The 7307-nt window shown below is 35.2% G+C and overlaps 1 long non-coding RNA gene across 2 annotated transcripts; it reads left to right on the top strand.

Annotated features, from left to right (window-relative positions):
• Nucleotides 1–6398: 6398 nt before the first annotated feature.
• Nucleotides 6399–7104, top strand: LOC120147795. 2 transcript variants are annotated; one of them, XR_005518317.1, is made up of 4 exons: nt 6399–6505; nt 6689–6770; nt 6884–6970; nt 7062–7104. It is a non-coding gene; the product is annotated as an uncharacterized LOC120147795 (long non-coding RNA). The 2 variants fall into 2 exon arrangements; XR_005518316.1 differs by lacking the exon at nt 6399–6505 and having other exon boundaries at nt 6565–6770.
• The last annotated feature ends 203 nt before the right edge of the window (nt 7105–7307 follow it).

The following is a 7307-nucleotide window of genomic DNA, read 5'->3' on the forward strand; positions in this document are numbered from 1 at the left end:
TTCTTTCCTTCCATTTTCTTTCATCTTCCCTTAGGGAAAAGCAAAAACCATGGCCCTCATGGCCACGGCCTTCTCACATATCCGATGAGGAGTGAAGCCAAAATCTAAACATCCTCTTTCTTCCAAATATTTAAAACCCTAGAGAATCGAACCCTTAAACCCTTTCAAGGACTCAAACCAAGCCATAATCTGAGGTGGGAAAAATGGTTACCTTCGATGGCGACGGGATTTCCCTGCTCCGACAAAGAAATGGAAGACACCGACGAAGAAGAAAGCTAAGGTTTTCGTGGTCTTTTCTTTTTTTTTCTCTCTGGATATTTTTTCCCCTAAAAGTTCCTCCCTTTTTTACTTTGCTTTTTTCTTCAAAATGCAAAGAATACTTGAATATGGAATGTAAAAAAAACCTCTGAAATGTTTTCTATTTCTCTATTTTCGTATATAGGATTGCTCACTTGTGAAAAATGAGTTCTCAAGAGATAAAAATGGAGTAGAGAGACTCCCCTTGTTTACATTGATTTTCCAGAAAAAAATGGGAGCCCCAAGACCCCTTTACAACTATTATTTCTAGAGAAAAAAATCCCCCTCTCCTGTTACAATCTATTTTTTGAATCGGGGGTCTCCCCTTACATTGCTTTCTTTCCTGATGCTTCCCCCTAATTTTTCTTGTCTCCTCCACCACAAAAAAGAGAGAAAGCAACAAGGCTGCCGTAGCTCGGTGGTGAAGATGAGAAAAATGACTCACAACTCTCCTCTGTTTCCAATAAAAACCTAAAACTTTAAACTACCACTCTTTTTTTTCTCTAGTTTTATGCTTGATGTGTCTGGTGTGAGGCTAGAACTGAGGGAAATGATTCCCCTACATCTCCATTAATTTAGCTTAATTTTTTTTGGTATTTTTCTTGATTTTTCTAATGGGTTTTTGTGATTTTCTTTGAAGATTGATGTGAGATGACGATGAGGGTTGAAATGGTGATTGTCAGTTGATGGGATCGGCTGACTGGAATAGTTGTGGAAAAAGGAGGTTTTGATAGACTGTGACGGTGGGTAATTGAGGTTTTACAATAATAATAGTAATAATATTAATAGTGGTGGGACGAAAACAGGTGTCAACGATACTGTAGTGACATATTTATCCTGTAATTTACTGGTGTTTTTGCAATAAACACCTTAATAGTTCAGAACATTTTTGGCGTTTTGTTTGAAAAAGTCGCGATAGTTTGTTTTATAGTGGCGTTTGGTTTAAAAACGCAGTAAAGTTTTATAAAAACACCCAATTTTTCTCCTGCCTGATCCTTAAATTAGTTTTATCATCTACATCATATCGGGGCAGCAGTCGCCACCAGTCACGCGGTCGCCACCGTCACGCCATCAATCACCACCATCGCTCCTTTCATTTCACCAATTACTTAGGTAGAGCAATCCTTTCTATCTTGTTCCTCCAGATTTCCCCTATTGTCCATTCCATCAAGCTCCTTATTTCCTCTTCCAATTCAGTTCGCCGCTCTCCAGTCCTTTCAATGTAAATATTTATCTCTCACCCTCTCTCTCATTCGTATTTTTCTTTCATATTTATTTTCTTTGGATGAGTTTTGTTTGGTTTCGCTGGAAATGATTAATTCTCCATTTTTTACTGTTGTGTAAATTATTGTTCATTTATGTGCTTTAGAATATGAGAAATTTGAAATGGAAATATATGAATGGTTTACTTGTGTTTTTGGATGAGCATATTTAACATCATTGGTCCCATGGTGATATCGAGATTGTAGATTGATGTATACTCAGTTATGCTTAGATGTTATATGATTTAGATTACAAAGGTCTTTAGGTTTCCCTATCTGATTGTTCCATTAAGATTGTATAGTTTGCATAAACAACAATTTTGGGGGGAAATCTGTCATACATAAACTTGTTGAAAATGGTATGCACACTTAGAGGATATGTTAATTAACTTGAGATAAATACGTTCTTAATTTATCCCTGAATTGAATTGAGAAAAAGCAAGTAAAGGGAGAACAATCTTCCTATAAGTTAATCACCCACAGACAATGAAACTAATTTGTCTTATTTTATGTTTGAAATGAGCATTGAGATTTCTATGATGCTGGGGACTTTCCATTATTTGTTGCTAGATGTTGAACTGGGTCTATGTTTTAAGTATTGTCATATTCGAAGTAAATTCGTAGTATGTAATATTCTGTACTCGATGAAAATTTTACTTCAGCTACTGTTCTATGCTTAAATTGCTTGTGAAGTTAGGGATATAAGGGCCTATGAGAAGTATTTCCTTAATTGCTTGTCTGGATAGTGTCACTGCTATGTTGCTCTGATTTTTCATTATTCTTGAAGTGTGGTGTGTCACTCTCTAAATACATGGTAGAACTTAGAAGATGAAAAAAATAACAAACTTGGAAATATACACATATATAACACACACCAAATTCTGAATAACATAGTTGCATTGTTTTGTTTTTACATGTACCCAAGAGTCATAAATTCATAACATTTTTTCTTAGATGAGTTTCATGTTTGTATTTCCTTGTGAATCATCTCATCATGGTTTCTTATAAACATTTATATCCACTGCACATTTCTCACTTTATTGAATGGGTGCATGTTAATTAGGGTTGAAAAATCTTAGTTCAAAATCGAAAGAAGCTTGTAGTATGGGTTTTAACTTACGAGTACAAATGTAACATTTACATCCCTACGTACCATAAAATACTCAAGGTGATTAATATAATAAGCATTTGTAGTTTAGTGAACAACAGTGATTCTAATTTCTAAATACTATCAGCTGCACTTCTCATAGAGGAATATGAATACAGTATTGTAGCAAATTTTGTAACGAGCAACTGTGTAAGTGAAACGGGGAAAGAAAATGATCCAAACAAAAAACAGAGCAAGAATCTATGGAATGTTTTTTTCATAGTCAAAATTTTTTTCTGAACTTGTACGTTTTCTAGCTTCTTAATTTTATGATTGTTATATTGCATTAATAGCAGCTTAAGAATCAATAAAACAATATTCATTCATTTTGTAAATGAGTCAATTGATGATTTTTTATTTAACCAATCACCAATAATGGAATGGTATCATCGTCAATGTCTCTTTCTCAACTTGTACGGTTATTATGAACCTCCATTATCATTGTGATCTTATATTGCACTATTAGCCTACATATGAATCTCCAATGTTTTATTATCACCTTCATTAATTTTTAACAAAACACAAGTGTTATAAATTCATAACAGTTGTTTTTCTTAGATGAGTTTCATGTTTGTATTTCCTTGCGGATCATCTCCTCATGGTTTCTTGTAAACATTTATATCCCCTGCATAGTTCTCACTTCATTTTTTTCGTCATTTTTTGTTGAATAGCAGGAACTCGATTAAAGACCCCTTCATTTACCCTAATTAACGTAGGAAAACATCATGTTCATATTGGTGATACCATAAACTACAGGTGAGTGAACCAAACCAACCACTTTACAGTGCAATGATAATTTAATTCAATCACACTCGATTTTTTGCCACTCAGATATCTCTTATCTTTTTTCTCAATTAGAGCTTAGTTTTAAAAGGCACACGTAAACGTATAGGGTTGTTCATGAACTCTAGGAACAGGGCACATGACAACAACTCCCCCTTTTACAGATATATTTTTTGCTAGAATGTTTCTAAATAAATTATAGATCATATTTATACCAATATACAATTATAATGAAAATAAAATATAGATCACATATATACCAATATACAACTATAAATTAATTAGATGGTATAAATATAACTTTGGTCCTTTAAAAACCTTAAATTTAAGAATTAAAATTATAATTTTTTTAAGTATACAACTATAACAATAATGATAATAAATTAAATTATATTTTTAATGTTTCAAAATTTTAGAAATAAATTTAACTCCCCATAAAAGTATTTTAGGGATTGACCCCTGATCCCATGTACATAGTAACCACAATGTCTTTTTCCATTTCCAATTTAATAATAATATAAATTATGAAATTAAATGTAATGCTTATGTTTAGTTGATTACTTTCTCTATAATATTAACAATTAACATTTGAAATTGATATTCCATAAATACAAAATGGATAAGAGTTGGATAAATTTGTCCAGGGTAAGCGACGAATTTCGAAATGGAGTCGAAACTTTTCTAAATTTAGCTTTTGTGAATGCAAGCCAAGAGAATATGATTTTTTGCCCTTGTAAAAAGTGTGCTAACATTAATCGACACATTTGTGAAGTTGTGATGTAAGGTAATTCTACCTTCTCGTTTGATTGTGGATCTAGAAAGGAAGCAAAACAACCTGCACAAGTGAATGGCTCAAAAAGAGAGGGTTAAGGGTGGTGGACGTATGGTGAATAGGTGGGCTGTTTAAAAATGAGAGATGAAAGCGGATGATGATTGAAATGGTTATGGTTATGGCGATGAAACAAAAGGATGGTTGTGAGGATAGTATCTTGAAGAACGCTCAAAGAAGAAACAATGCTATAAAGAGCAAAGACCAAATCTTTATATTGTTTCTTCAAGGGGTGGTGATAAGTACATTGACCCACTAGTTATATGAACTAGGAACCAAAAGTATCGAGATGAATGAAGAGGGTTGACTCCACAAGTATAAATTATACTTGATAAGACGATAAAAAGTCACAATGACTTAAGGAAGAGAATAATCTCACTTTGATTAATAAAAATGGTCTATTACAAATGATGAATGCTTTCCTATTTATAGGAAATGGAGGGGCATAGCCGAATAGAGACATAATGGTTCGGCCAGCCTATGTATCTCCCTATAAAGACATAATTTAAATGCTAAAAGAGATGATGGTTCGGCCCTTGATGGAGGGAAATGATCCTTGGCCGAATAACACTTGTATCCCTTCAAATTGGTGCCAAATGGGAGGGGAGAGATGCTTGGCCGAATGGTTAAATGGCTCTTCATCTTGGCGCCTAAATGAGATCATATGCATGTCACATGGGGGCTGGTCATATGGCATGCACATGGGTGTTCTAGGGAGCCTTGTGGCGCAGCCTTGTGCATGGGATGATGGCTGGTCATGTTCTCTCTCTTGAGCGTGAATGTGTCTCCTCCAAGCTAGCTTGAGTTGTGGAGCTAGCTAGCAAGCATTGGTTGTTTGTGAACAAGCTTCCTAGCTAAGTCCTTGTGAGCTCCTTAACATTATGTTCAGCAATATTCAGCTACCTTTGACATCACTTTTGGCAACTCAGCTCCAAATAGTCCAACTAGCTAAGTTTAGCTAGCCTTAAGCTCCTCCAGCTGAATCGAGCTTCCCTTAGTGTTCCATGAGCTGTCTTTTACTTTATAAGCTGTTTTTGAGCTGCATATGACATCCAAATAATCCACCAAGCTGCCTCATCGTGCATCACACTCCAATGTACCTATATGTACAAGGAAACAAGGTAAGTCCATGATATTGAGCTGTTATGAGCTAAATACCTTGCTGCCATGTATGATTATAGTGATGTGAGCTATGTTTGAAGGTTATGAGCTAATTATATCATCTCAAAATATGTGTAAGATAATGCATGAAGCTTAAGAGTTAATATGAATGCATATGAACTAATGAAATGATTTATAATGATGCTGCCTTGATGTATATATGATAATCATGCTTAATATGATTATAAGACTATCCTAACATGCTTATAACATTGTGTAACAATCATAAAGATATGGGTATATGTTGTATGCATGAATATCATATAACATGGTATTCATAAATGATAAATGGAAACATGTAATAATAATATCCTAAGAAATGATATGTAATCATAGCATATATTTGAATAATATGAAAAACATGATCAAATAAGCATAAGATGGAAATAATAATATGATAATTTATACTAACATCTGAATGCATGCTTATGATAGAATAGAATGTATAAATGATATAGTATAAGATAAGGTAGTGAAGAACTCCCTTAGAAATAGATTTGAAGAACATCCATGGTGTGTTCAAGTCATGGAGAAAATTAGAGCTTGTTTGGATCGTATCATCCTCCCCTTATTTTAGGCGATTTGTCCTCAAATCGAAGTAGTTTCTCATTGAAGACCGTCTTGATGTAGGAATGATTGAATCCTTGTGTTTTCCTCCAATAGATGAATCTGTGACGATCTAGGTATATTAGAGAAGAAATAGCGAAGAAGAAAGGGATTTCAGAAGAGAAATTGAGAGAGTTTACAGAAAAAGTTCATGCATTTCTTTCATAAAAATGTTCCTCTTCTCAATACAGCATATTTTATTTAGTTACAGGGCTAATTCAGTCTTTTGAAAGGATGCCAGCTGGCTGTCCTTATAACAGATTATAACAATATTAGATTCTCTTCTTTGCAGGCTATTAGAATGAACCGTGGGCTAAACCTTCTCCATTTGGGTTGACTGGGCTGTTGACTCCTCTTGGATCCTTTTCTGGCCTGCTCCCCCATTGCTTGAACTGGTCACGTGCGGCTCCACTTCATCAGGTAACATCCGTGGCCCTTCAATTGCCATAATCCCTAATTCCCCAATCTCATTTTCCTCTCGCCCTTCAATCCCTAATTCCCCTTTTTCATTTCTCCTTCGCATCTTACTCCCTACTTCACTATTTTCCTCTTCGTTTCCATGTTCTTCTCTTCCAACTGTGACAATACCCGCCGCTGGAGAAGATCCTTGTCCCCAAGGATCAAAACTCGGAAATTGGCCTCGGAGCACAGAATAATCCTCCCATGTGTCGTTCGTAGCATCCAGGTTAGTCCAACGAACCAATAGTTGAGTTATCGGTTTGTTTTGTCTCTTAACTATTCGTCTGCCCAGAATCTGACTTGGTTCAATCTTGAACTGACCCACTTCGTCCATCACAGGAGGATCTGTTGAAGACGATACGGTTGCCCCAATATGTTTCTTCAATAAACTAACATGAAAAACCGGATGGAGACGGGAAGTCTCAGGTAAGTCCAGTTTATAAGCAACTTTTCCAATTCTTTCAATAACCTTATAAGGGCCATAAAATCTTGCTGCTAATTTTAAATTTTTTCGCAGGGCAAGAGAGGTCTGTCTGTAGGGCTGTAATTTTAGGTAAACCAATTCACCAACCTGAAAATTTCTCTCTGATCGATGTTTATCTGCTTTTTGCTTCATTCGATTACTTGCTTGTTCTAACTGAGACTTGACTAATTGCCTGATCTCTTCTCTATTCTGCATTAACTCTGATATGCCTTGTACTGGACTGTCTGTATGCCATACCATAGTAGGTGGCTTGTAGCCATATAGGACTTCAAAAGGTGT

This window comes from Hibiscus syriacus, unplaced genomic scaffold (genome assembly GCF_006381635.1).
Source record: "Hibiscus syriacus cultivar Baekdansim isolate YM2019G1 unplaced genomic scaffold, ASM638163v2 tig00110943_pilon, whole genome shotgun sequence".
Taxonomy (NCBI): domain Eukaryota; kingdom Viridiplantae; phylum Streptophyta; class Magnoliopsida; order Malvales; family Malvaceae; genus Hibiscus; species Hibiscus syriacus.